Below are 21,819 nucleotides of genomic sequence, written 5' to 3' on the forward strand. Positions count from 1 at the left end.
TGAAGTCATCATCTAAAAATTTCTTCGTAAACATACAATGATCAGACATGTATGGTTCCAGGATGGGTGACCCCATGGGAAGTCCTCGTGTTGCACTCCTTTTTGCGCCCCGAGCGGCCAAAACCTCTCCCGTCGACCTCCGAGGCGATGGTTTTGGGCCTCGGAATTCGCCGTGACCGCTACGCAGTCAGTCTCGTGGGGCTCGGAGAGAGCTTTCCGGAATGGGGCCGCAATAGCGATTCCGAGTTCGTTCGAGAAAGTCCCGATGGTTTCGGCGCGCGCTTGCCGTGTCCGGTACGCGGTCGGCCTCGTGGGCATCGGAGAGATCCGACGATGGCGATTCCGAGATCGTTCGAGAGGTTTCGGGGCGCGCAATGGGCTCCGGTCGTCGATATGCGCCGTCCGCGACGTGCACAAAGGCGAGGGACGACGCACACAAAACGAGTGCGATCATACCAGCACTAAAGCACCGGATCCCATCAGAACTCCGAAGTTAAGCGTGCTTGGGCGAGAGTAGTACTAGGATGGGTGACCCCCTGGGAAGTCCTCGTGTTGCACTCCTTTTTGCGCCCCGAGCGGCCAAAAGACTTACTTAAAACTCTCCTTTAAGCTTTTCAATTTTTCCAGCATCATGGCCAACAGTAAATGTGTCAGTAACATGTAAATGAAGTCATCATCTAAAAATTTCTTCGTAAACATACAATGATCAGACATGTATGGTTCCAGGATGGGTGACCCCATGGGAAGTCCTCGTGTTGCACTCCTTTTTGCGCCCCGAGCGGCCAAAACCTCTCCCGTCGACCTCCGAGGCGATGGTTTTGGGCCTCGGAATTCGCCGTGACCGCTACGCAGTCAGTCTCGTGGGGCTCGGAGAGAGCTTTCCGGAATGGGGCCGCAATAGCGATTCCGAGTTCGTTCGAGAAAGTCCCGATGGTTTCGGCGCGCGCTTGCCGTGTCCGGTACGCGGTCGGCCTCGTGGGCATCGGAGAGATCCGACGATGGCGATTCCGAGATCGTTCGAGAGGTTTCGGGGCGCGCAATGGGCTCCGGTCGTCGATATGCGCCGTCCGCGACGTGCACAAAGGCGAGGGACGACGCACACAAAACGAGTGCGATCATACCAGCACTAAAGCACCGGATCCCATCAGAACTCCGAAGTTAAGCGTGCTTGGGCGAGAGTAGTACTAGGATGGGTGACCCCCTGGGAAGTCCTCGTGTTGCACTCCTTTTTGCGCCCCGAGCGGCCAAAAGACTTACTTAAAACTCTCCTTTAAGCTTTTCAATTTTTCCAGCATCATGGCCAACAGTAAATGTGTCAGTAACATGTAAATGAAGTCATCATCTAAAAATTTCTTCGTAAACATACAATGATCAGACATGTATGGTTCCAGGATGGGTGACCCCATGGGAAGTCCTCGTGTTGCACTCCTTTTTGCGCCCCGAGCGGCCAAAACCTCTCCCGTCGACCTCCGAGGCGATGGTTTTGGGCCTCGGAATTCGCCGTGACCGCTACGCAGTCAGTCTCGTGGGGCTCGGAGAGAGCTTTCCGGAATGGGGCCGCAATAGCGATTCCGAGTTCGTTCGAGAAAGTCCCGATGGTTTCGGCGCGCGCTTGCCGTGTCCGGTACGCGGTCGGCCTCGTGGGCATCGGAGAGATCCGACGATGGCGATTCCGAGATCGTTCGAGAGGTTTCGGGGCGCGCAATGGGCTCCGGTCGTCGATATGCGCCGTCCGCGACGTGCACAAAGGCGAGGGACGACGCACACAAAACGAGTGCGATCATACCAGCACTAAAGCACCGGATCCCATCAGAACTCCGAAGTTAAGCGTGCTTGGGCGAGAGTAGTACTAGGATGGGTGACCCCCTGGGAAGTCCTCGTGTTGCACTCCTTTTTGCGCCCCGAGCGGCCAAAAGACTTACTTAAAACTCTCCTTTAAGCTTTTCAATTTTTCCAGCATCATGGCCAACAGTAAATGTGTCAGTAACATGTAAATGAAGTCATCATCTAAAAATTTCTTCGTAAACATACAATGATCAGACATGTATGGTTCCAGGATGGGTGACCCCATGGGAAGTCCTCGTGTTGCACTCCTTTTTGCGCCCCGAGCGGCCAAAACCTCTCCCGTCGACCTCCGAGGCGATGGTTTTGGGCCTCGGAATTCGCCGTGACCGCTACGCAGTCAGTCTCGTGGGGCTCGGAGAGAGCTTTCCGGAATGGGGCCGCAATAGCGATTCCGAGTTCGTTCGAGAAAGTCCCGATGGTTTCGGCGCGCGCTTGCCGTGTCCGGTACGCGGTCGGCCTCGTGGGCATCGGAGAGATCCGACGATGGCGATTCCGAGATCGTTCGAGAGGTTTCGGGGCGCGCAATGGGCTCCGGTCGTCGATATGCGCCGTCCGCGACGTGCACAAAGGCGAGGGACGACGCACACAAAACGAGTGCGATCATACCAGCACTAAAGCACCGGATCCCATCAGAACTCCGAAGTTAAGCGTGCTTGGGCGAGAGTAGTACTAGGATGGGTGACCCCCTGGGAAGTCCTCGTGTTGCACTCCTTTTTGCGCCCCGAGCGGCCAAAAGACTTACTTAAAACTCTCCTTTAAGCTTTTCAATTTTTCCAGCATCATGGCCAACAGTAAATGTGTCAGTAACATGTAAATGAAGTCATCATCTAAAAATTTCTTCGTAAACATACAATGATCAGACATGTATGGTTCCAGGATGGGTGACCCCATGGGAAGTCCTCGTGTTGCACTCCTTTTTGCGCCCCGAGCGGCCAAAACCTCTCCCGTCGACCTCCGAGGCGATGGTTTTGGGCCTCGGAATTCGCCGTGACCGCTACGCAGTCAGTCTCGTGGGGCTCGGAGAGAGCTTTCCGGAATGGGGCCGCAATAGCGATTCCGAGTTCGTTCGAGAAAGTCCCGATGGTTTCGGCGCGCGCTTGCCGTGTCCGGTACGCGGTCGGCCTCGTGGGCATCGGAGAGATCCGACGATGGCGATTCCGAGATCGTTCGAGAGGTTTCGGGGCGCGCAATGGGCTCCGGTCGTCGATATGCGCCGTCCGCGACGTGCACAAAGGCGAGGGACGACGCACACAAAACGAGTGCGATCATACCAGCACTAAAGCACCGGATCCCATCAGAACTCCGAAGTTAAGCGTGCTTGGGCGAGAGTAGTACTAGGATGGGTGACCCCCTGGGAAGTCCTCGTGTTGCACTCCTTTTTGCGCCCCGAGCGGCCAAAAGACTTACTTAAAACTCTCCTTTAAGCTTTTCAATTTTTCCAGCATCATGGCCAACAGTAAATGTGTCAGTAACATGTAAATGAAGTCATCATCTAAAAATTTCTTCGTAAACATACAATGATCAGACATGTATGGTTCCAGGATGGGTGACCCCATGGGAAGTCCTCGTGTTGCACTCCTTTTTGCGCCCCGAGCGGCCAAAACCTCTCCCGTCGACCTCCGAGGCGATGGTTTTGGGCCTCGGAATTCGCCGTGACCGCTACGCAGTCAGTCTCGTGGGGCTCGGAGAGAGCTTTCCGGAATGGGGCCGCAATAGCGATTCCGAGTTCGTTCGAGAAAGTCCCGATGGTTTCGGCGCGCGCTTGCCGTGTCCGGTACGCGGTCGGCCTCGTGGGCATCGGAGAGATCCGACGATGGCGATTCCGAGATCGTTCGAGAGGTTTCGGGGCGCGCAATGGGCTCCGGTCGTCGATATGCGCCGTCCGCGACGTGCACAAAGGCGAGGGACGACGCACACAAAACGAGTGCGATCATACCAGCACTAAAGCACCGGATCCCATCAGAACTCCGAAGTTAAGCGTGCTTGGGCGAGAGTAGTACTAGGATGGGTGACCCCCTGGGAAGTCCTCGTGTTGCACTCCTTTTTGCGCCCCGAGCGGCCAAAAGACTTACTTAAAACTCTCCTTTAAGCTTTTCAATTTTTCCAGCATCATGGCCAACAGTAAATGTGTCAGTAACATGTAAATGAAGTCATCATCTAAAAATTTCTTCGTAAACATACAATGATCAGACATGTATGGTTCCAGGATGGGTGACCCCATGGGAAGTCCTCGTGTTGCACTCCTTTTTGCGCCCCGAGCGGCCAAAACCTCTCCCGTCGACCTCCGAGGCGATGGTTTTGGGCCTCGGAATTCGCCGTGACCGCTACGCAGTCAGTCTCGTGGGGCTCGGAGAGAGCTTTCCGGAATGGGGCCGCAATAGCGATTCCGAGTTCGTTCGAGAAAGTCCCGATGGTTTCGGCGCGCGCTTGCCGTGTCCGGTACGCGGTCGGCCTCGTGGGCATCGGAGAGATCCGACGATGGCGATTCCGAGATCGTTCGAGAGGTTTCGGGGCGCGCAATGGGCTCCGGTCGTCGATATGCGCCGTCCGCGACGTGCACAAAGGCGAGGGACGACGCACACAAAACGAGTGCGATCATACCAGCACTAAAGCACCGGATCCCATCAGAACTCCGAAGTTAAGCGTGCTTGGGCGAGAGTAGTACTAGGATGGGTGACCCCCTGGGAAGTCCTCGTGTTGCACTCCTTTTTGCGCCCCGAGCGGCCAAAAGACTTACTTAAAACTCTCCTTTAAGCTTTTCAATTTTTCCAGCATCATGGCCAACAGTAAATGTGTCAGTAACATGTAAATGAAGTCATCATCTAAAAATTTCTTCGTAAACATACAATGATCAGACATGTATGGTTCCAGGATGGGTGACCCCATGGGAAGTCCTCGTGTTGCACTCCTTTTTGCGCCCCGAGCGGCCAAAACCTCTCCCGTCGACCTCCGAGGCGATGGTTTTGGGCCTCGGAATTCGCCGTGACCGCTACGCAGTCAGTCTCGTGGGGCTCGGAGAGAGCTTTCCGGAATGGGGCCGCAATAGCGATTCCGAGTTCGTTCGAGAAAGTCCCGATGGTTTCGGCGCGCGCTTGCCGTGTCCGGTACGCGGTCGGCCTCGTGGGCATCGGAGAGATCCGACGATGGCGATTCCGAGATCGTTCGAGAGGTTTCGGGGCGCGCAATGGGCTCCGGTCGTCGATATGCGCCGTCCGCGACGTGCACAAAGGCGAGGGACGACGCACACAAAACGAGTGCGATCATACCAGCACTAAAGCACCGGATCCCATCAGAACTCCGAAGTTAAGCGTGCTTGGGCGAGAGTAGTACTAGGATGGGTGACCCCCTGGGAAGTCCTCGTGTTGCACTCCTTTTTGCGCCCCGAGCGGCCAAAAGACTTACTTAAAACTCTCCTTTAAGCTTTTCAATTTTTCCAGCATCATGGCCAACAGTAAATGTGTCAGTAACATGTAAATGAAGTCATCATCTAAAAATTTCTTCGTAAACATACAATGATCAGACATGTATGGTTCCAGGATGGGTGACCCCATGGGAAGTCCTCGTGTTGCACTCCTTTTTGCGCCCCGAGCGGCCAAAACCTCTCCCGTCGACCTCCGAGGCGATGGTTTTGGGCCTCGGAATTCGCCGTGACCGCTACGCAGTCAGTCTCGTGGGGCTCGGAGAGAGCTTTCCGGAATGGGGCCGCAATAGCGATTCCGAGTTCGTTCGAGAAAGTCCCGATGGTTTCGGCGCGCGCTTGCCGTGTCCGGTACGCGGTCGGCCTCGTGGGCATCGGAGAGATCCGACGATGGCGATTCCGAGATCGTTCGAGAGGTTTCGGGGCGCGCAATGGGCTCCGGTCGTCGATATGCGCCGTCCGCGACGTGCACAAAGGCGAGGGACGACGCACACAAAACGAGTGCGATCATACCAGCACTAAAGCACCGGATCCCATCAGAACTCCGAAGTTAAGCGTGCTTGGGCGAGAGTAGTACTAGGATGGGTGACCCCCTGGGAAGTCCTCGTGTTGCACTCCTTTTTGCGCCCCGAGCGGCCAAAAGACTTACTTAAAACTCTCCTTTAAGCTTTTCAATTTTTCCAGCATCATGGCCAACAGTAAATGTGTCAGTAACATGTAAATGAAGTCATCATCTAAAAATTTCTTCGTAAACATACAATGATCAGACATGTATGGTTCCAGGATGGGTGACCCCATGGGAAGTCCTCGTGTTGCACTCCTTTTTGCGCCCCGAGCGGCCAAAACCTCTCCCGTCGACCTCCGAGGCGATGGTTTTGGGCCTCGGAATTCGCCGTGACCGCTACGCAGTCAGTCTCGTGGGGCTCGGAGAGAGCTTTCCGGAATGGGGCCGCAATAGCGATTCCGAGTTCGTTCGAGAAAGTCCCGATGGTTTCGGCGCGCGCTTGCCGTGTCCGGTACGCGGTCGGCCTCGTGGGCATCGGAGAGATCCGACGATGGCGATTCCGAGATCGTTCGAGAGGTTTCGGGGCGCGCAATGGGCTCCGGTCGTCGATATGCGCCGTCCGCGACGTGCACAAAGGCGAGGGACGACGCACACAAAACGAGTGCGATCATACCAGCACTAAAGCACCGGATCCCATCAGAACTCCGAAGTTAAGCGTGCTTGGGCGAGAGTAGTACTAGGATGGGTGACCCCCTGGGAAGTCCTCGTGTTGCACTCCTTTTTGCGCCCCGAGCGGCCAAAAGACTTACTTAAAACTCTCCTTTAAGCTTTTCAATTTTTCCAGCATCATGGCCAACAGTAAATGTGTCAGTAACATGTAAATGAAGTCATCATCTAAAAATTTCTTCGTAAACATACAATGATCAGACATGTATGGTTCCAGGATGGGTGACCCCATGGGAAGTCCTCGTGTTGCACTCCTTTTTGCGCCCCGAGCGGCCAAAACCTCTCCCGTCGACCTCCGAGGCGATGGTTTTGGGCCTCGGAATTCGCCGTGACCGCTACGCAGTCAGTCTCGTGGGGCTCGGAGAGAGCTTTCCGGAATGGGGCCGCAATAGCGATTCCGAGTTCGTTCGAGAAAGTCCCGATGGTTTCGGCGCGCGCTTGCCGTGTCCGGTACGCGGTCGGCCTCGTGGGCATCGGAGAGATCCGACGATGGCGATTCCGAGATCGTTCGAGAGGTTTCGGGGCGCGCAATGGGCTCCGGTCGTCGATATGCGCCGTCCGCGACGTGCACAAAGGCGAGGGACGACGCACACAAAACGAGTGCGATCATACCAGCACTAAAGCACCGGATCCCATCAGAACTCCGAAGTTAAGCGTGCTTGGGCGAGAGTAGTACTAGGATGGGTGACCCCCTGGGAAGTCCTCGTGTTGCACTCCTTTTTGCGCCCCGAGCGGCCAAAAGACTTACTTAAAACTCTCCTTTAAGCTTTTCAATTTTTCCAGCATCATGGCCAACAGTAAATGTGTCAGTAACATGTAAATGAAGTCATCATCTAAAAATTTCTTCGTAAACATACAATGATCAGACATGTATGGTTCCAGGATGGGTGACCCCATGGGAAGTCCTCGTGTTGCACTCCTTTTTGCGCCCCGAGCGGCCAAAACCTCTCCCGTCGACCTCCGAGGCGATGGTTTTGGGCCTCGGAATTCGCCGTGACCGCTACGCAGTCAGTCTCGTGGGGCTCGGAGAGAGCTTTCCGGAATGGGGCCGCAATAGCGATTCCGAGTTCGTTCGAGAAAGTCCCGATGGTTTCGGCGCGCGCTTGCCGTGTCCGGTACGCGGTCGGCCTCGTGGGCATCGGAGAGATCCGACGATGGCGATTCCGAGATCGTTCGAGAGGTTTCGGGGCGCGCAATGGGCTCCGGTCGTCGATATGCGCCGTCCGCGACGTGCACAAAGGCGAGGGACGACGCACACAAAACGAGTGCGATCATACCAGCACTAAAGCACCGGATCCCATCAGAACTCCGAAGTTAAGCGTGCTTGGGCGAGAGTAGTACTAGGATGGGTGACCCCCTGGGAAGTCCTCGTGTTGCACTCCTTTTTGCGCCCCGAGCGGCCAAAAGACTTACTTAAAACTCTCCTTTAAGCTTTTCAATTTTTCCAGCATCATGGCCAACAGTAAATGTGTCAGTAACATGTAAATGAAGTCATCATCTAAAAATTTCTTCGTAAACATACAATGATCAGACATGTATGGTTCCAGGATGGGTGACCCCATGGGAAGTCCTCGTGTTGCACTCCTTTTTGCGCCCCGAGCGGCCAAAACCTCTCCCGTCGACCTCCGAGGCGATGGTTTTGGGCCTCGGAATTCGCCGTGACCGCTACGCAGTCAGTCTCGTGGGGCTCGGAGAGAGCTTTCCGGAATGGGGCCGCAATAGCGATTCCGAGTTCGTTCGAGAAAGTCCCGATGGTTTCGGCGCGCGCTTGCCGTGTCCGGTACGCGGTCGGCCTCGTGGGCATCGGAGAGATCCGACGATGGCGATTCCGAGATCGTTCGAGAGGTTTCGGGGCGCGCAATGGGCTCCGGTCGTCGATATGCGCCGTCCGCGACGTGCACAAAGGCGAGGGACGACGCACACAAAACGAGTGCGATCATACCAGCACTAAAGCACCGGATCCCATCAGAACTCCGAAGTTAAGCGTGCTTGGGCGAGAGTAGTACTAGGATGGGTGACCCCCTGGGAAGTCCTCGTGTTGCACTCCTTTTTGCGCCCCGAGCGGCCAAAAGACTTACTTAAAACTCTCCTTTAAGCTTTTCAATTTTTCCAGCATCATGGCCAACAGTAAATGTGTCAGTAACATGTAAATGAAGTCATCATCTAAAAATTTCTTCGTAAACATACAATGATCAGACATGTATGGTTCCAGGATGGGTGACCCCATGGGAAGTCCTCGTGTTGCACTCCTTTTTGCGCCCCGAGCGGCCAAAACCTCTCCCGTCGACCTCCGAGGCGATGGTTTTGGGCCTCGGAATTCGCCGTGACCGCTACGCAGTCAGTCTCGTGGGGCTCGGAGAGAGCTTTCCGGAATGGGGCCGCAATAGCGATTCCGAGTTCGTTCGAGAAAGTCCCGATGGTTTCGGCGCGCGCTTGCCGTGTCCGGTACGCGGTCGGCCTCGTGGGCATCGGAGAGATCCGACGATGGCGATTCCGAGATCGTTCGAGAGGTTTCGGGGCGCGCAATGGGCTCCGGTCGTCGATATGCGCCGTCCGCGACGTGCACAAAGGCGAGGGACGACGCACACAAAACGAGTGCGATCATACCAGCACTAAAGCACCGGATCCCATCAGAACTCCGAAGTTAAGCGTGCTTGGGCGAGAGTAGTACTAGGATGGGTGACCCCCTGGGAAGTCCTCGTGTTGCACTCCTTTTTGCGCCCCGAGCGGCCAAAAGACTTACTTAAAACTCTCCTTTAAGCTTTTCAATTTTTCCAGCATCATGGCCAACAGTAAATGTGTCAGTAACATGTAAATGAAGTCATCATCTAAAAATTTCTTCGTAAACATACAATGATCAGACATGTATGGTTCCAGGATGGGTGACCCCATGGGAAGTCCTCGTGTTGCACTCCTTTTTGCGCCCCGAGCGGCCAAAACCTCTCCCGTCGACCTCCGAGGCGATGGTTTTGGGCCTCGGAATTCGCCGTGACCGCTACGCAGTCAGTCTCGTGGGGCTCGGAGAGAGCTTTCCGGAATGGGGCCGCAATAGCGATTCCGAGTTCGTTCGAGAAAGTCCCGATGGTTTCGGCGCGCGCTTGCCGTGTCCGGTACGCGGTCGGCCTCGTGGGCATCGGAGAGATCCGACGATGGCGATTCCGAGATCGTTCGAGAGGTTTCGGGGCGCGCAATGGGCTCCGGTCGTCGATATGCGCCGTCCGCGACGTGCACAAAGGCGAGGGACGACGCACACAAAACGAGTGCGATCATACCAGCACTAAAGCACCGGATCCCATCAGAACTCCGAAGTTAAGCGTGCTTGGGCGAGAGTAGTACTAGGATGGGTGACCCCCTGGGAAGTCCTCGTGTTGCACTCCTTTTTGCGCCCCGAGCGGCCAAAAGACTTACTTAAAACTCTCCTTTAAGCTTTTCAATTTTTCCAGCATCATGGCCAACAGTAAATGTGTCAGTAACATGTAAATGAAGTCATCATCTAAAAATTTCTTCGTAAACATACAATGATCAGACATGTATGGTTCCAGGATGGGTGACCCCATGGGAAGTCCTCGTGTTGCACTCCTTTTTGCGCCCCGAGCGGCCAAAACCTCTCCCGTCGACCTCCGAGGCGATGGTTTTGGGCCTCGGAATTCGCCGTGACCGCTACGCAGTCAGTCTCGTGGGGCTCGGAGAGAGCTTTCCGGAATGGGGCCGCAATAGCGATTCCGAGTTCGTTCGAGAAAGTCCCGATGGTTTCGGCGCGCGCTTGCCGTGTCCGGTACGCGGTCGGCCTCGTGGGCATCGGAGAGATCCGACGATGGCGATTCCGAGATCGTTCGAGAGGTTTCGGGGCACGCAATGGGCTCCGGTCGTCGATATGCGCCGTCCGCGACGTGCACAAAGGCGAGGGACGACGCACACAAAACGAGTGCGATCATACCAGCACTAAAGCACCGGATCCCATCAGAACTCCGAAGTTAAGCGTGCTTGGGCGAGAGTAGTACTAGGATGGGTGACCCCCTGGGAAGTCCTCGTGTTGCACTCCTTTTTGCGCCCCGAGCGGCCAAAAGACTTACTTAAAACTCTCCTTTAAGCTTTTCAATTTTTCCAGCATCATGGCCAACAGTAAATGTGTCAGTAACATGTAAATGAAGTCATCATCTAAAAATTTCTTCGTAAACATACAATGATCAGACATGTATGGTTCCAGGATGGGTGACCCCATGGGAAGTCCTCGTGTTGCACTCCTTTTTGCGCCCCGAGCGGCCAAAACCTCTCCCGTCGACCTCCGAGGCGATGGTTTTGGGCCTCGGAATTCGCCGTGACCGCTACGCAGTCAGTCTCGTGGGGCTCGGAGAGAGCTTTCCGGAATGGGGCCGCAATAGCGATTCCGAGTTCGTTCGAGAAAGTCCCGATGGTTTCGGCGCGCGCTTGCCGTGTCCGGTACGCGGTCGGCCTCGTGGGCATCGGAGAGATCCGACGATGGCGATTCCGAGATCGTTCGAGAGGTTTCGGGGCGCGCAATGGGCTCCGGTCGTCGATATGCGCCGTCCGCGACGTGCACAAAGGCGAGGGACGACGCACACAAAACGAGTGCGATCATACCAGCACTAAAGCACCGGATCCCATCAGAACTCCGAAGTTAAGCGTGCTTGGGCGAGAGTAGTACTAGGATGGGTGACCCCCTGGGAAGTCCTCGTGTTGCACTCCTTTTTGCGCCCCGAGCGGCCAAAAGACTTACTTAAAACTCTCCTTTAAGCTTTTCAATTTTTCCAGCATCATGGCCAACAGTAAATGTGTCAGTAACATGTAAATGAAGTCATCATCTAAAAATTTCTTCGTAAACATACAATGATCAGACATGTATGGTTCCAGGATGGGTGACCCCATGGGAAGTCCTCGTGTTGCACTCCTTTTTGCGCCCCGAGCGGCCAAAACCTCTCCCGTCGACCTCCGAGGCGATGGTTTTGGGCCTCGGAATTCGCCGTGACCGCTACGCAGTCAGTCTCGTGGGGCTCGGAGAGAGCTTTCCGGAATGGGGCCGCAATAGCGATTCCGAGTTCGTTCGAGAAAGTCCCGATGGTTTCGGCGCGCGCTTGCCGTGTCCGGTACGCGGTCGGCCTCGTGGGCATCGGAGAGATCCGACGATGGCGATTCCGAGATCGTTCGAGAGGTTTCGGGGCGCGCAATGGGCTCCGGTCGTCGATATGCGCCGTCCGCGACGTGCACAAAGGCGAGGGACGACGCACACAAAACGAGTGCGATCATACCAGCACTAAAGCACCGGATCCCATCAGAACTCCGAAGTTAAGCGTGCTTGGGCGAGAGTAGTACTAGGATGGGTGACCCCCTGGGAAGTCCTCGTGTTGCACTCCTTTTTGCGCCCCGAGCGGCCAAAAGACTTACTTAAAACTCTCCTTTAAGCTTTTCAATTTTTCCAGCATCATGGCCAACAGTAAATGTGTCAGTAACATGTAAATGAAGTCATCATCTAAAAATTTCTTCGTAAACATACAATGATCAGACATGTATGGTTCCAGGATGGGTGACCCCATGGGAAGTCCTCGTGTTGCACTCCTTTTTGCGCCCCGAGCGGCCAAAACCTCTCCCGTCGACCTCCGAGGCGATGGTTTTGGGCCTCGGAATTCGCCGTGACCGCTACGCAGTCAGTCTCGTGGGGCTCGGAGAGAGCTTTCCGGAATGGGGCCGCAATAGCGATTCCGAGTTCGTTCGAGAAAGTCCCGATGGTTTCGGCGCGCGCTTGCCGTGTCCGGTACGCGGTCGGCCTCGTGGGCATCGGAGAGATCCGACGATGGCGATTCCGAGATCGTTCGAGAGGTTTCGGGGCGCGCAATGGGCTCCGGTCGTCGATATGCGCCGTCCGCGACGTGCACAAAGGCGAGGGACGACGCACACAAAACGAGTGCGATCATACCAGCACTAAAGCACCGGATCCCATCAGAACTCCGAAGTTAAGCGTGCTTGGGCGAGAGTAGTACTAGGATGGGTGACCCCCTGGGAAGTCCTCGTGTTGCACTCCTTTTTGCGCCCCGAGCGGCCAAAAGACTTACTTAAAACTCTCCTTTAAGCTTTTCAATTTTTCCAGCATCATGGCCAACAGTAAATGTGTCAGTAACATGTAAATGAAGTCATCATCTAAAAATTTCTTCGTAAACATACAATGATCAGACATGTATGGTTCCAGGATGGGTGACCCCATGGGAAGTCCTCGTGTTGCACTCCTTTTTGCGCCCCGAGCGGCCAAAACCTCTCCCGTCGACCTCCGAGGCGATGGTTTTGGGCCTCGGAATTCGCCGTGACCGCTACGCAGTCAGTCTCGTGGGGCTCGGAGAGAGCTTTCCGGAATGGGGCCGCAATAGCGATTCCGAGTTCGTTCGAGAAAGTCCCGATGGTTTCGGCGCGCGCTTGCCGTGTCCGGTACGCGGTCGGCCTCGTGGGCATCGGAGAGATCCGACGATGGCGATTCCGAGATCGTTCGAGAGGTTTCGGGGCGCGCAATGGGCTCCGGTCGTCGATATGCGCCGTCCGCGACGTGCACAAAGGCGAGGGACGACGCACACAAAACGAGTGCGATCATACCAGCACTAAAGCACCGGATCCCATCAGAACTCCGAAGTTAAGCGTGCTTGGGCGAGAGTAGTACTAGGATGGGTGACCCCCTGGGAAGTCCTCGTGTTGCACTCCTTTTTGCGCCCCGAGCGGCCAAAAGACTTACTTAAAACTCTCCTTTAAGCTTTTCAATTTTTCCAGCATCATGGCCAACAGTAAATGTGTCAGTAACATGTAAATGAAGTCATCATCTAAAAATTTCTTCGTAAACATACAATGATCAGACATGTATGGTTCCAGGATGGGTGACCCCATGGGAAGTCCTCGTGTTGCACTCCTTTTTGCGCCCCGAGCGGCCAAAACCTCTCCCGTCGACCTCCGAGGCGATGGTTTTGGGCCTCGGAATTCGCCGTGACCGCTACGCAGTCAGTCTCGTGGGGCTCGGAGAGAGCTTTCCGGAATGGGGCCGCAATAGCGATTCCGAGTTCGTTCGAGAAAGTCCCGATGGTTTCGGCGCGCGCTTGCCGTGTCCGGTACGCGGTCGGCCTCGTGGGCATCGGAGAGATCCGACGATGGCGATTCCGAGATCGTTCGAGAGGTTTCGGGGCGCGCAATGGGCTCCGGTCGTCGATATGCGCCGTCCGCGACGTGCACAAAGGCGAGGGACGACGCACACAAAACGAGTGCGATCATACCAGCACTAAAGCACCGGATCCCATCAGAACTCCGAAGTTAAGCGTGCTTGGGCGAGAGTAGTACTAGGATGGGTGACCCCATGGGAAGTCCTCGTGTTGCACTCCTTTTTGCGCCCCGAGCGGCCAAAAGACTTACTTAAAACTCTCCTTTAAGCTTTTCAATTTTTCCAGCATCATGGCCAACAGTAAATGTGTCAGTAACATGTAAATGAAGTCATCATCTAAAAATTTCTTCGTAAACATACAATGATCAGACATGTATGGTTCCAGGATGGGTGACCCCATGGGAAGTCCTCGTGTTGCACTCCTTTTTGCGCCCCGAGCGGCCAAAACCTCTCCCGTCGACCTCCGAGGCGATGGTTTTGGGCCTCGGAATTCGCCGTGACCGCTACGCAGTCAGTCTCGTGGGGCTCGGAGAGAGCTTTCCGGAATGGGGCCGCAATAGCGATTCCGAGTTCGTTCGAGAAAGTCCCGATGGTTTCGGCGCGCGCTTGCCGTGCCGGTACGCGGTCGGCCTCGTGGGCATCGGAGAGATCCGACGATGGCGATTCCGAGATCGTTCGAGAGGTTTCGGGGCGCGCAATGGGCTCCGGTCGTCGATATGCGCCGTCCGCGACGTGCACAAAGGCGAGGGACGACGCACACAAAACGAGTGCGATCATACCAGCACTAAAGCACCGGATCCCATCAGAACTCCGAAGTTAAGCGTGCTTGGGCGAGAGTAGTACTAGGATGGGTGACCCCCTGGGAAGTCCTCGTGTTGCACTCCTTTTTGCGCCCCGAGCGGCCAAAAGACTTACTTAAAACTCTCCTTTAAGCTTTTCAATTTTTCCAGCATCATGGCCAACAGTAAATGTGTCAGTAACATGTAAATGAAGTCATCATCTAAAAATTTCTTCGTAAACATACAATGATCAGACATGTATGGTTCCAGGATGGGTGACCCCATGGGAAGTCCTCGTGTTGCACTCCTTTTTGCGCCCCGAGCGGCCAAAACCTCTCCCGTCGACCTCCGAGGCGATGGTTTTGGGCCTCGGAATTCGCCGTGACCGCTACGCAGTCAGTCTCGTGGGGCTCGGAGAGAGCTTTCCGGAATGGGGCCGCAATAGCGATTCCGAGTTCGTTCGAGAAAGTCCCGATGGTTTCGGCGCGCGCTTGCCGTGTCCGGTACGCGGTCGGCCTCGTGGGCATCGGAGAGATCCGACGATGGCGATTCCGAGATCGTTCGAGAGGTTTCGGGGCGCGCAATGGGCTCCGGTCGTCGATATGCGCCGTCCGCGACGTGCACAAAGGCGAGGGACGACGCACACAAAACGAGTGCGATCATACCAGCACTAAAGCACCGGATCCCATCAGAACTCCGAAGTTAAGCGTGCTTGGGCGAGAGTAGTACTAGGATGGGTGACCCCCTGGGAAGTCCTCGTGTTGCACTCCTTTTTGCGCCCCGAGCGGCCAAAAGACTTACTTAAAACTCTCCTTTAAGCTTTTCAATTTTTCCAGCATCATGGCCAACAGTAAATGTGTCAGTAACATGTAAATGAAGTCATCATCTAAAAATTTCTTCGTAAACATACAATGATCAGACATGTATGGTTCCAGGATGGGTGACCCCATGGGAAGTCCTCGTGTTGCACTCCTTTTTGCGCCCCGAGCGGCCAAAACCTCTCCCGTCGACCTCCGAGGCGATGGTTTTGGGCCTCGGAATTCGCCGTGACCGCTACGCAGTCAGTCTCGTGGGGCTCGGAGAGAGCTTTCCGGAATGGGGCCGCAATAGCGATTCCGAGTTCGTTCGAGAAAGTCCCGATGGTTTCGGCGCGCGCTTGCCGTGTCCGGTACGCGGTCGGCCTCGTGGGCATCGGAGAGATCCGACGATGGCGATTCCGAGATCGTTCGAGAGGTTTCGGGGCGCGCAATGGGCTCCGGTCGTCGATATGCGCCGTCCGCGACGTGCACAAAGGCGAGGGACGACGCACACAAAACGAGTGCGATCATACCAGCACTAAAGCACCGGATCCCATCAGAACTCCGAAGTTAAGCGTGCTTGGGCGAGAGTAGTACTAGGATGGGTGACCCCCTGGGAAGTCCTCGTGTTGCACTCCTTTTTGCGCCCCGAGCGGCCAAAAGACTTACTTAAAACTCTCCTTTAAGCTTTTCAATTTTTCCAGCATCATGGCCAACAGTAAATGTGTCAGTAACATGTAAATGAAGTCATCATCTAAAAATTTCTTCGTAAACATACAATGATCAGACATGTATGGTTCCAGGATGGGTGACCCCATGGGAAGTCCTCGTGTTGCACTCCTTTTTGCGCCCCGAGCGGCCAAAACCTCTCCCGTCGACCTCCGAGGCGATGGTTTTGGGCCTCGGAATTCGCCGTGACCGCTACGCAGTCAGTCTCGTGGGGCTCGGAGAGAGCTTTCCGGAATGGGGCCGCAATAGCGATTCCGAGTTCGTTCGAGAAAGTCCCGATGGTTTCGGCGCGCGCTTGCCGTGTCCGGTACGCGGTCGGCCTCGTGGGCATCGGAGAGATCCGACGATGGCGATTCCGAGATCGTTCGAGAGGTTTCGGGGCGCGCAATGGGCTCCGGTCGTCGATATGCGCCGTCCGCGACGTGCACAAAGGCGAGGGACGACGCACACAAAACGAGTGCGATCATACCAGCACTAAAGCACCGGATCCCATCAGAACTCCGAAGTTAAGCGTGCTTGGGCGAGAGTAGTACTAGGATGGGTGACCCCATGGGAAGTCCTCGTGTTGCACTCCTTTTTGCGCCCCGAGCGGCCAAAAGACTTACTTAAAACTCTCCTTTAAGCTTTTCAATTTTTCCAGCATCATGGCCAACAGTAAATGTGTCAGTAACATGTAAATGAAGTCATCATCTAAAAATTTCTTCGTAAACATACAATGATCAGACATGTATGGTTCCAGGATGGGTGACCCCATGGGAAGTCCTCGTGTTGCACTCCTTTTTGCGCCCCGAGCGGCCAAAACCTCTCCCGTCGACCTCCGAGGCGATGGTTTTGGGCCTCGGAATTCGCCGTGACCGCTACGCAGTCAGTCTCGTGGGGCTCGGAGAGAGCTTTCCGGAATGGGGCCGCAATAGCGATTCCGAGTTCGTTCGAGAAAGTCCCGATGGTTTCGGCGCGCGCTTGCCGTGCCGGTACGCGGTCGGCCTCGTGGGCATCGGAGAGATCCGACGATGGCGATTCCGAGATCGTTCGAGAGGTTTCGGGGCGCGCAATGGGCTCCGGTCGTCGATATGCGCCGTCCGCGACGTGCACAAAGGCGAGGGACGACGCACACAAAACGAGTGCGATCATACCAGCACTAAAGCACCGGATCCCATCAGAACTCCGAAGTTAAGCGTGCTTGGGCGAGAGTAGTACTAGGATGGGTGACCCCCTGGGAAGTCCTCGTGTTGCACTCCTTTTTGCGCCCCGAGCGGCCAAAAGACTTACTTAAAACTCTCCTTTAAGCTTTTCAATTTTTCCAGCATCATGGCCAACAGTAAATGTGTCAGTAACATGTAAATGAAGTCATCATCTAAAAATTTCTTCGTAAACATACAATGATCAGACATGTATGGTTCCAGGATGGGTGACCCCATGGGAAGTCCTCGTGTTGCACTCCTTTTTGCGCCCCGAGCGGCCAAAACCTCTCCCGTCGACCTCCGAGGCGATGGTTTTGGGCCTCGGAATTCGCCGTGACCGCTACGCAGTCAGTCTCGTGGGGCTCGGAGAGAGCTTTCCGGAATGGGGCCGCAATAGCGATTCCGAGTTCGTTCGAGAAAGTCCCGATGGTTTCGGCGCGCGCTTGCCGTGTCCGGTACGCGGTCGGCCTCGTGGGCATCGGAGAGATCCGACGATGGCGATTCCGAGATCGTTCGAGAGGTTTCGGGGCGCGCAATGGGCTCCGGTCGTCGATATGCGCCGTCCGCGACGTGCACAAAGGCGAGGGACGACGCACACAAAACGAGTGCGATCATACCAGCACTAAAGCACCGGATCCCATCAGAACTCCGAAGTTAAGCGTGCTTGGGCGAGAGTAGTACTAGGATGGGTGACCCCCTGGGAAGTCCTCGTGTTGCACTCCTTTTTGCGCCCCGAGCGGCCAAAAGACTTACTTAAAACTCTCCTTTAAGCTTTTCAATTTTTCCAGCATCATGGCCAACAGTAAATGTGTCAGTAACATGTAAATGAAGTCATCATCTAAAAATTTCTTCGTAAACATACAATGATCAGACATGTATGGTTCCAGGATGGGTGACCCCATGGGAAGTCCTCGTGTTGCACTCCTTTTTGCGCCCCGAGCGGCCAAAACCTCTCCCGTCGACCTCCGAGGCGATGGTTTTGGGCCTCGGAATTCGCCGTGACCGCTACGCAGTCAGTCTCGTGGGGCTCGGAGAGAGCTTTCCGGAATGGGGCCGCAATAGCGATTCCGAGTTCGTTCGAGAAAGTCCCGATGGTTTCGGCGCGCGCTTGCCGTGTCCGGTACGCGGTCGGCCTCGTGGGCATCGGAGAGATCCGACGATGGCGATTCCGAGATCGTTCGAGAGGTTTCGGGGCGCGCAATGGGCTCCGGTCGTCGATATGCGCCGTCCGCGACGTGCACAAAGGCGAGGGACGACGCACACAAAACGAGTGCGATCATACCAGCACTAAAGCACCGGATCCCATCAGAACTCCGAAGTTAAGCGTGCTTGGGCGAGAGTAGTACTAGGATGGGTGACCCCCTGGGAAGTCCTCGTGTTGCACTCCTTTTTGCGCCCCGAGCGGCCAAAAGACTTACTTAAAACTCTCCTTTAAGCTTTTCAATTTTTCCAGCATCATGGCCAACAGTAAATGTGTCAGTAACATGTAAATGAAGTCATCATCTAAAAATTTCTTCGTAAACATACAATGATCAGACATGTATGGTTCCAGGATGGGTGACCCCATGGGAAGTCCTCGTGTTGCACTCCTTTTTGCGCCCCGAGCGGCCAAAACCTCTCCCGTCGACCTCCGAGGCGATGGTTTTGGGCCTCGGAATTCGCCGTGACCGCTACGCAGTCAGTCTCGTGGGGCTCGGAGAGAGCTTTCCGGAATGGGGCCGCAATAGCGATTCCGAGTTCGTTCGAGAAAGTCCCGATGGTTTCGGCGCGCGCTTGCCGTGTCCGGTACGCGGTCGGCCTCGTGGGCATCGGAGAGATCCGACGATGGCGATTCCGAGATCGTTCGAGAGGTTTCGGGGCGCGCAATGGGCTCCGGTCGTCGATATGCGCCGTCCGCGACGTGCACAAAGGCGAGGGACGACGCACACAAAACGAGTGCGATCATACCAGCACTAAAGCACCGGATCCCATCAGAACTCCGAAGTTAAGCGTGCTTGGGCGAGAGTAGTACTAGGATGGGTGACCCCCTGGGAAGTCCTCGTGTTGCACTCCTTTTTGCGCCCCGAGCGGCCAAAAGACTTACTTAAAACTCTCCTTTAAGCTTTTCAATTTTTCCAGCATCATGGCCAACAGTAAATGTGTCAGTAACATGTAAATGAAGTCATCATCTAAAAATTTCTTCGTAAACATACAATGATCAGACATGTATGGTTCCAGGATGGGTGACCCCATGGGAAGTCCTCGTGTTGCACTCCTTTTTGCGCCCCGAGCGGCCAAAACCTCTCCCGTCGACCTCCGAGGCGATGGTTTTGGGCCTCGGAATTCGCCGTGACCGCTACGCAGTCAGTCTCGTGGGGCTCGGAGAGAGCTTTCCGGAATGGGGCCGCAATAGCGATTCCGAGTTCGTTCGAGAAAGTCCCGATGGTTTCGGCGCGCGCTTGCCGTGTCCGGTACGCGGTCGGCCTCGTGGGCATCGGAGAGATCCGACGATGGCGATTCCGAGATCGTTCGAGAGGTTTCGGGGCGCGCAATGGGCTCCGGTCGTCGATATGCGCCGTCCGCGACGTGCACAAAGGCGAGGGACGACGCACACAAAACGAGTGCGATCATACCAGCACTAAAGCACCGGATCCCATCAGAACTCCGAAGTTAAGCGTGCTTGGGCGAGAGTAGTACTAGGATGGGTGACCCCCTGGGAAGTCCTCGTGTTGCACTCCTTTTTGCGCCCCGAGCGGCCAAAAGACTTACTTAAAACTCTCCTTTAAGCTTTTCAATTTTTCCAGCATCATGGCCAACAGTAAATGTGTCAGTAACATGTAAATGAAGTCATCATCTAAAAATTTCTTCGTAAACATACAATGATCAGACATGTATGGTTCCAGGATGGGTGACCCCATGGGAAGTCCTCGTGTTGCACTCCTTTTTGCGCCCCGAGCGGCCAAAACCTCTCCCGTCGACCTCCGAGGCGATGGTTTTGGGCCTCGGAATTCGCCGTGACCGCTACGCAGTCAGTCTCGTGGGGCTCGGAGAGAGCTTTCCGGAATGGGGCCGCAATAGCGATTCCGAGTTCGTTCGAGAAAGTCCCGATGGTTTCGGCGCGCGCTTGCCGTGTCCGGTACGCGGTCGGCCTCGTGGGCATCGGAGAGATCCGACGATGGCGATTCCGAGATCGTTCGAGAGGTTTCGGGGCGCGCAATGGGCTCCGGTCGTCGATATGCGCCGTCCGCGACGTGCACAAAGGCGAGGGACGACGCACACAAAACGAGTGCGATCATACCAGCACTAAAGCACCGGATCCCATCAGAACTCCGAAGTTAAGCGTGCTTGGGCGAGAGTAGTACTAGGATGGGTGACCCCCTGGGAAGTCCTCGTGTTGCACTCCTTTTTGCGCCCCGAGCGGCCAAAAGACTTACTTAAAACTCTCCTTTAAGCTTTTCAATTTTTCCAGCATCATGGCCAACAGTAAATGTGTCAGTAACATGTAAATGAAGTCATCATCTAAAAATTTCTTCGTAAACATACAATGATCAGACATGTATGGTTCCAGGATGGGTGACCCCATGGGAAGTCCTCGTGTTGCACTCCTTTTTGCGCCCCGAGCGGCCAAAACCTCTCCCGTCGACCTCCGAGGCGATGGTTTTGGGCCTCGGAATTCGCCGTGACCGCTACGCAGTCAGTCTCGTGGGGCTCGGAGAGAGCTTTCCGGAATGGGGCCGCAATAGCGATTCCGAGTTCGTTCGAGAAAGTCCCGATGGTTTCGGCGCGCGCTTGCCGTGTCCGGTACGCGGTCGGCCTCGTGGGCATCGGAGAGATCCGACGATGGCGATTCCGAGATCGTTCGAGAGGTTTCGGGGCGCGCAATGGGCTCCGGTCGTCGATATGCGCCGTCCGCGACGTGCACAAAGGCGAGGGACGACGCACACAAAACGAGTGCGATCATACCAGCACTAAAGCACCGGATCCCATCAGAACTCCGAAGTTAAGCGTGCTTGGGCGAGAGTAGTACTAGGATGGGTGACCCCATGGGAAGTCCTCGTGTTGCACTCCTTTTTGCGCCCCGAGCGGCCAAAAGACTTACTTAAAACTCTCCTTTAAGCTTTTCAATTTTTCCAGCATCATGGCCAACAGTAAATGTGTCAGTAACATGTAAATGAAGTCATCATCTAAAAATTTCTTCGTAAACATACAATGATCAGACATGTATGGTTCCAGGATGGGTGACCCCATGGGAAGTCCTCGTGTTGCACTCCTTTTTGCGCCCCGAGCGGCCAAAACCTCTCCCGTCGACCTCCGAGGCGATGGTTTTGGGCCTCGGAATTCGCCGTGACCGCTACGCAGTCAGTCTCGTGGGGCTCGGAGAGAGCTTTCCGGAATGGGGCCGCAATAGCGATTCCGAGTTCGTTCGAGAAAGTCCCGATGGTTTCGGCGCGCGCTTGCCGTGCCGGTACGCGGTCGGCCTCGTGGGCATCGGAGAGATCCGACGATGGCGATTCCGAGATCGTTCGAGAGGTTTCGGGGCGCGCAATGGGCTCCGGTCGTCGATATGCGCCGTCCGCGACGTGCACAAAGGCGAGGGACGACGCACACAAAACGAGTGCGATCATACCAGCACTAAAGCACCGGATCCCATCAGAACTCCGAAGTTAAGCGTGCTTGGGCGAGAGTAGTACTAGGATGGGTGACCCCCTGGGA

The 21,819-nt window shown here is 55.3% G+C and overlaps 32 non-coding genes and 1 pseudogene across 32 annotated transcripts; all 33 read left to right on the forward strand.

The window, feature by feature from the left end:
* Positions 1 to 442: 442 nt before the first annotated feature.
* On the forward strand, positions 443 to 561 carry LOC135661858 (5S ribosomal RNA). The gene has a single exon (XR_010507454.1). It is a non-coding gene; the product is annotated as a 5S ribosomal RNA (ribosomal RNA).
* A 546-nt stretch (positions 562 to 1,107) lies between these two features.
* Positions 1,108 to 1,226, forward strand: LOC135661869 (5S ribosomal RNA). Its single transcript, XR_010507465.1, has one exon. It is a non-coding gene; the product is annotated as a 5S ribosomal RNA (ribosomal RNA).
* A 546-nt stretch (positions 1,227 to 1,772) lies between these two features.
* LOC135661881 (5S ribosomal RNA) lies at positions 1,773 to 1,891 on the forward strand. Its single transcript, XR_010507476.1, has one exon. It is a non-coding gene; the product is annotated as a 5S ribosomal RNA (ribosomal RNA).
* A 546-nt stretch (positions 1,892 to 2,437) lies between these two features.
* LOC135661890 (5S ribosomal RNA) lies at positions 2,438 to 2,556 on the forward strand. Its single transcript, XR_010507484.1, has one exon. It is a non-coding gene; the product is annotated as a 5S ribosomal RNA (ribosomal RNA).
* Positions 2,557 to 3,102: 546 nt separating this feature from the next.
* LOC135661891 (5S ribosomal RNA) lies at positions 3,103 to 3,221 on the forward strand. The gene has a single exon (XR_010507485.1). It is a non-coding gene; the product is annotated as a 5S ribosomal RNA (ribosomal RNA).
* A 546-nt stretch (positions 3,222 to 3,767) lies between these two features.
* LOC135661859 (5S ribosomal RNA) lies at positions 3,768 to 3,886 on the forward strand. Its single transcript, XR_010507455.1, has one exon. It is a non-coding gene; the product is annotated as a 5S ribosomal RNA (ribosomal RNA).
* A 546-nt stretch (positions 3,887 to 4,432) lies between these two features.
* On the forward strand, positions 4,433 to 4,551 carry LOC135661860 (5S ribosomal RNA). The gene has a single exon (XR_010507456.1). It is a non-coding gene; the product is annotated as a 5S ribosomal RNA (ribosomal RNA).
* Positions 4,552 to 5,097: 546 nt separating this feature from the next.
* On the forward strand, positions 5,098 to 5,216 carry LOC135661861 (5S ribosomal RNA). The gene has a single exon (XR_010507457.1). It is a non-coding gene; the product is annotated as a 5S ribosomal RNA (ribosomal RNA).
* A 546-nt stretch (positions 5,217 to 5,762) lies between these two features.
* Positions 5,763 to 5,881, forward strand: LOC135661862 (5S ribosomal RNA). Its single transcript, XR_010507458.1, has one exon. It is a non-coding gene; the product is annotated as a 5S ribosomal RNA (ribosomal RNA).
* A 546-nt stretch (positions 5,882 to 6,427) lies between these two features.
* Positions 6,428 to 6,546, forward strand: LOC135661863 (5S ribosomal RNA). The gene has a single exon (XR_010507459.1). It is a non-coding gene; the product is annotated as a 5S ribosomal RNA (ribosomal RNA).
* Positions 6,547 to 7,092: 546 nt separating this feature from the next.
* LOC135661864 (5S ribosomal RNA) lies at positions 7,093 to 7,211 on the forward strand. The gene has a single exon (XR_010507460.1). It is a non-coding gene; the product is annotated as a 5S ribosomal RNA (ribosomal RNA).
* Positions 7,212 to 7,757: 546 nt separating this feature from the next.
* On the forward strand, positions 7,758 to 7,876 carry LOC135661865 (5S ribosomal RNA). The gene has a single exon (XR_010507461.1). It is a non-coding gene; the product is annotated as a 5S ribosomal RNA (ribosomal RNA).
* Positions 7,877 to 8,422: 546 nt separating this feature from the next.
* Positions 8,423 to 8,541, forward strand: LOC135661866 (5S ribosomal RNA). The gene has a single exon (XR_010507462.1). It is a non-coding gene; the product is annotated as a 5S ribosomal RNA (ribosomal RNA).
* A 546-nt stretch (positions 8,542 to 9,087) lies between these two features.
* On the forward strand, positions 9,088 to 9,206 carry LOC135661867 (5S ribosomal RNA). Its single transcript, XR_010507463.1, has one exon. It is a non-coding gene; the product is annotated as a 5S ribosomal RNA (ribosomal RNA).
* A 546-nt stretch (positions 9,207 to 9,752) lies between these two features.
* Positions 9,753 to 9,871, forward strand: LOC135661868 (5S ribosomal RNA). The gene has a single exon (XR_010507464.1). It is a non-coding gene; the product is annotated as a 5S ribosomal RNA (ribosomal RNA).
* A 546-nt stretch (positions 9,872 to 10,417) lies between these two features.
* LOC135661870 (5S ribosomal RNA) lies at positions 10,418 to 10,536 on the forward strand. The gene has a single exon (XR_010507466.1). It is a non-coding gene; the product is annotated as a 5S ribosomal RNA (ribosomal RNA).
* A 546-nt stretch (positions 10,537 to 11,082) lies between these two features.
* LOC135661871 (5S ribosomal RNA) lies at positions 11,083 to 11,201 on the forward strand. Its single transcript, XR_010507467.1, has one exon. It is a non-coding gene; the product is annotated as a 5S ribosomal RNA (ribosomal RNA).
* A 546-nt stretch (positions 11,202 to 11,747) lies between these two features.
* LOC135661872 (5S ribosomal RNA) lies at positions 11,748 to 11,866 on the forward strand. The gene has a single exon (XR_010507468.1). It is a non-coding gene; the product is annotated as a 5S ribosomal RNA (ribosomal RNA).
* A 546-nt stretch (positions 11,867 to 12,412) lies between these two features.
* On the forward strand, positions 12,413 to 12,531 carry LOC135661873 (5S ribosomal RNA). Its single transcript, XR_010507469.1, has one exon. It is a non-coding gene; the product is annotated as a 5S ribosomal RNA (ribosomal RNA).
* A 546-nt stretch (positions 12,532 to 13,077) lies between these two features.
* On the forward strand, positions 13,078 to 13,196 carry LOC135661874 (5S ribosomal RNA). The gene has a single exon (XR_010507470.1). It is a non-coding gene; the product is annotated as a 5S ribosomal RNA (ribosomal RNA).
* Positions 13,197 to 13,742: 546 nt separating this feature from the next.
* Positions 13,743 to 13,861, forward strand: LOC135661886 (5S ribosomal RNA). Its single transcript, XR_010507481.1, has one exon. It is a non-coding gene; the product is annotated as a 5S ribosomal RNA (ribosomal RNA).
* A 545-nt stretch (positions 13,862 to 14,406) lies between these two features.
* LOC135661875 (5S ribosomal RNA) lies at positions 14,407 to 14,525 on the forward strand. The gene has a single exon (XR_010507471.1). It is a non-coding gene; the product is annotated as a 5S ribosomal RNA (ribosomal RNA).
* A 546-nt stretch (positions 14,526 to 15,071) lies between these two features.
* On the forward strand, positions 15,072 to 15,190 carry LOC135661876 (5S ribosomal RNA). The gene has a single exon (XR_010507472.1). It is a non-coding gene; the product is annotated as a 5S ribosomal RNA (ribosomal RNA).
* A 546-nt stretch (positions 15,191 to 15,736) lies between these two features.
* Positions 15,737 to 15,855, forward strand: LOC135661877 (5S ribosomal RNA). The gene has a single exon (XR_010507473.1). It is a non-coding gene; the product is annotated as a 5S ribosomal RNA (ribosomal RNA).
* Positions 15,856 to 16,401: 546 nt separating this feature from the next.
* LOC135661887 (5S ribosomal RNA) lies at positions 16,402 to 16,520 on the forward strand. The gene has a single exon (XR_010507482.1). It is a non-coding gene; the product is annotated as a 5S ribosomal RNA (ribosomal RNA).
* Positions 16,521 to 17,065: 545 nt separating this feature from the next.
* LOC135661878 (5S ribosomal RNA) lies at positions 17,066 to 17,184 on the forward strand. The gene has a single exon (XR_010507474.1). It is a non-coding gene; the product is annotated as a 5S ribosomal RNA (ribosomal RNA).
* A 546-nt stretch (positions 17,185 to 17,730) lies between these two features.
* Positions 17,731 to 17,849, forward strand: LOC135661879 (5S ribosomal RNA). The gene has a single exon (XR_010507475.1). It is a non-coding gene; the product is annotated as a 5S ribosomal RNA (ribosomal RNA).
* A 546-nt stretch (positions 17,850 to 18,395) lies between these two features.
* LOC135661882 (5S ribosomal RNA) lies at positions 18,396 to 18,514 on the forward strand. Its single transcript, XR_010507477.1, has one exon. It is a non-coding gene; the product is annotated as a 5S ribosomal RNA (ribosomal RNA).
* Positions 18,515 to 19,060: 546 nt separating this feature from the next.
* Positions 19,061 to 19,179, forward strand: LOC135661883 (5S ribosomal RNA). The gene has a single exon (XR_010507478.1). It is a non-coding gene; the product is annotated as a 5S ribosomal RNA (ribosomal RNA).
* Positions 19,180 to 19,725: 546 nt separating this feature from the next.
* Positions 19,726 to 19,844, forward strand: LOC135661884 (5S ribosomal RNA). Its single transcript, XR_010507479.1, has one exon. It is a non-coding gene; the product is annotated as a 5S ribosomal RNA (ribosomal RNA).
* Positions 19,845 to 20,390: 546 nt separating this feature from the next.
* On the forward strand, positions 20,391 to 20,509 carry LOC135661885 (5S ribosomal RNA). Its single transcript, XR_010507480.1, has one exon. It is a non-coding gene; the product is annotated as a 5S ribosomal RNA (ribosomal RNA).
* A 546-nt stretch (positions 20,510 to 21,055) lies between these two features.
* On the forward strand, positions 21,056 to 21,174 carry LOC135661888 (5S ribosomal RNA). Its single transcript, XR_010507483.1, has one exon. It is a non-coding gene; the product is annotated as a 5S ribosomal RNA (ribosomal RNA).
* Positions 21,175 to 21,719: 545 nt separating this feature from the next.
* Positions 21,720 to 21,819, forward strand: LOC135661889 (5S ribosomal RNA; annotated as a pseudogene; the record flags this gene model as incomplete).

This window comes from Musa acuminata, unplaced genomic scaffold (genome assembly GCF_036884655.1).
Source record: "Musa acuminata AAA Group cultivar baxijiao unplaced genomic scaffold, Cavendish_Baxijiao_AAA HiC_scaffold_578, whole genome shotgun sequence".
Taxonomy (NCBI): domain Eukaryota; kingdom Viridiplantae; phylum Streptophyta; class Magnoliopsida; order Zingiberales; family Musaceae; genus Musa; species Musa acuminata.